A 3,792-nucleotide genomic window follows, 5' to 3' on the forward strand; every position below is an offset into this window, starting at 1 on the left:
TTTAAAGATTTGTTTTTGCCTTGCTTTATATCTCTAGTATTTATATGTTTGACTTATAATAGAAATGTAATCAGTTTTTTTTTTGAAATATATTTTTGATATCCATAACCACAGTTTTTCCTTGATATTCCATTCTTTCCCACAGATCAACACCATGTTAAAAAATATTTTAAGACAAAAAAAAGAGGAAAAATTAGAATACTGATCAAAATATTGAAAAACTCTAAAAATATATATAATGTGCAACTCTTATTAACCTCATCCATCTGCAAAGGGATGAGGGAGAGATTATCTTCTTATAGCTCTTCTTTTGAGCCATGGTTACACTTTATAATTTTTTTTTTGTTGTTGTTGTAAAGATAAAACATAAACTGAGTTTATTTATTGTAAAATAATATTTACAATTTAATTCACACAGCAGAAAATTAACTGGAATCCAACAGAAAGTTACAAGTAAATACTTGTGAATGGCATGACAATTTCAATAGGAACAAAGAAATGAACATATAAAAAAATTGCTCTCAGTTGAGAAAAACTAGCAGATCAGACTCCACCCTTCCTTCCCCACCCCAGACCTCCAGTTGTTCTTTATTATTAGTCGATAGGTCAACAAACATTTATAAAATATGCTAGGAACTCTGCTAAATGCCAGGGATCCAAAAAAAAAAAAAAAAAAAATCAAAAGATTGTCCCTCTCTCTCTTAAGGAGCTGCCAATAATTAATATAAACAAGAAAAATAGTCATTTCTCTATAATAAAAGACATAAAAATAAAGTGATTTCTTAAAGCTTTTTTTTCCCCTTTTTTTGGAAAAGGGCACTGCAGTCACAATAGCTACCTCAGAGATCAGATAATTAATTTTTTTTTCCCTGTATTTGTCAATAAATGCTACTTTGTCTTATTTTATTTATATATTTTCCAAACTGCATTAGTGCTTGTAAAATGAATTATGTGTATTTTCAGCTAGCTATAAGTTACACAGAAAACTTTTCAAAGAACCAACTTTTTTCAAAGAAAAAAGACAAATTATAGCCCATAATCATTTTATATACATAGTAGTCACTTTTATCTAAATGCCAACCATAACTTGCATATTGACCTCAAAACAAGCATTCTCTATTCAAAACAGATTTATTATATTTTTGCAAGTCACTTATATGATCAAAGAATCATAAATCTAGAGCTAATTTTGTCCAATTCCCCATTTTACAGATAGGAAACTAAGGAAGGCCATATTCTATAATTTGAAAAAAAAAATTATTATAAAGTTGCCCATGTTGTTATAGATCTCACAATTATCAGTACACTTTTTGAGTTAAATTTTTAAAATTCCATCAAATTTCCAATTCAGATGTTCCAAAATACTCTTTAAATGAATGCAAAGATCAATTCATCCAATTAATGCCACACTCCTTTTCTTCCAGATTTAGAATCTCCACTTCTTTCAAAAAACATGAAGTCAATGAGAAAACAAGCACCCAACATCACAGCCTTCATTTTCACATCAAGGTCTAATGGGAACTGAATTGAAAAGTTATCAGTATCCGTAAACATTTCTTTTATGACTCTTGACCATTGTTTTGTAATTTTTCCAACTGTAGTCTTTTCATTAAGAGATTTTATCTCAAAATCAATGTCTGTGCAACATCTGCAAACCATACATGGGCCAACGATTTTCAGTACTTTCTGATGGTTCTCATCTAGAACTGTATACTTGGGCAGAAAAGGATGCCAGTTTTGGGTAACGTAACCTATCGGTACACCAGAAGGAGATTGTATTTTCAACTTCTGGAGGCAACAGGGAAAATAACAGGAAACACATCTCAAAGGTCTTTTAAAATTAATCACTTCTCTGCCAGAATTGTCCAGAATCTTTATAACATAGGGTCTTAAGGTACCGAAACAGTTTCGAGTACAGCAGTCATTTTCCTCCACTGCAAAGTAAATTCTCTGTCCCAAGCTGTTTTTAATTTCATATTTGTTGTTGGTTTCAAAACCTATAAGTGCTTCCAGAATTTCAACTTGCTGTTGGATCACTAATTGGTCAATCTGACTTAAATATTCCAGTCCAGGTGGACAATTCATTGGTGGTGGTGGTGCAACCCATTGTGACCATCCAGGCTGTGGTTGTTGTTGATAGTTAGGAACGCCAACAGGCCCAGGACCTGGATACCCATATTGTTGTGGAGGGCCTTGTTTGTCCATGGCTGTTAACTGGTTTCTCAGTCCACCTTCCATCTCCTCCCCGGCGCTCTCTCTCCTACACTTTATAATTTTGCAACATTCAGTTTTGATTTTTTTTTTTTTATATGTGATCATCCCTTTGATTTACATTGTTGCAGTCATTGTTCATATTGTTCATTGTTGCCAAACTCTTAATAGAGAATTTGATACAAAGACTCCCCTCCTCCCACCTCCAATTTAATTGTTTCCTTTCTCAGCCGTAGATAGAGTTCTGGGCCTAGAATCAGGAAGACATGAGTTCAAATTTAATCTCAGATACTTCTCTACCTATATGTCCCTGGAAAATCATTCAACCTCTTTTCGTCTCCGTTTCTTCAATTGCAAAACGGGTATAATACTTGCAACCACCTCACAGGATTATGAGAATTAAGTGAGATATTTGTAAAAGTATTTAGCATAATGTCTGGAATGTAGTATGCTTTATATAACTGCTTATTCCCATTTCCTCTTTTATCTTAAGTACATTAATTTTGTTTGTGCAGAAGCTTTAAGGTTTAAGATAATCAAAATTATCAATTTTATATTTTGTATTGGAATTAATCCTTTGCTTGGTTATGAATATATTTCCTACTTATAGTCATGAGAGTTATATGCTCTTCTTCTCATATGATTTTTTTTTTGTTTGAACTTTTAAGACTGTATATTCATTTAAAATGCATTATGGAATAAAGTATAAGGTGTTGATCTAAAACTAATTTCTATCACACTGTTTTCCATTTTTTCCAGAAAAATTTTATTAAAATTTCCCCCCTAAGAAATGTTTTCTGCATTATCAAATGCTGGATTATTATATCATTTAAAATAATCAGCTTTTAGTTTTATCTATTATTTCTAATTATTTTTTCCCAGCTTATTTGTCCTCTAGTTTTTAGCTTACTTAAGTTTTGCTTAGTTTTTAGCTAATTTTCTATTTTGTTCATGTAGAGATATGATTTTTCTGAGGATTGCTTTAGTGACATTCCAGAAATTTTGGTATATTGTTATATAATTAGTATTTTCATTCATACAATTATTAATTTTTCCTACAATTTATTCTTTAACTTTTTAATTACATAAGATTTGGTTGTCTCCATTTAGGGTTTTTTTTTGGTGTGTGTGATTGATAAGATTACTATTTTTTTATTGCATTATGCAATAAAAATTATATGCAATTATATGCATGTATTTCTTTTTGTGCCTATTTATCTTTATTTGTCATAGAACATGAGCAAAATGGGAGATCAGTTTTCTCAAATGATTCAGCTTTTAAAGAGACAAATTTTAAGGCAACTGAAATGTTATCAGATACTGTGGATCATATATGTACAAGAATCTTTTCTTCTCAATGTTCTGAGAGTAAGTCTATTTTCACAGAGAGTAAGGTTGTAGTAATAGTAACAGGAATCATCTCTTGTGAGAGAGATGCCACAAGTATCTTGTCTTCTGAATGTTATATAGTTGTGCTGACATTTTTCCCCTTCTTCCTGGAGGTGAAAGGTTCACAGCTATTGAACACTCTACATGTTTTCTGAATGCATTGATTAGTTGTGCTTTTTTTTTTTTTTTTTT

The 3,792-nt window shown here is 31.1% G+C and overlaps 1 pseudogene; it reads right to left on the minus strand.

Moving 5' to 3' along the window:
- Nucleotides 1–340: 340 nt before the first annotated feature.
- LOC141566846 (phospholipid scramblase 2 pseudogene) lies at nt 341–2,449 on the minus strand (annotated as a pseudogene).
- Between the last annotated feature and the right edge of the window lie 1,343 nt (nt 2,450–3,792).

This window comes from Sminthopsis crassicaudata, chromosome 4, assembly GCF_048593235.1.
Source record: "Sminthopsis crassicaudata isolate SCR6 chromosome 4, ASM4859323v1, whole genome shotgun sequence".
NCBI lineage: Eukaryota > Metazoa > Chordata > Mammalia > Dasyuromorphia > Dasyuridae > Sminthopsis > Sminthopsis crassicaudata.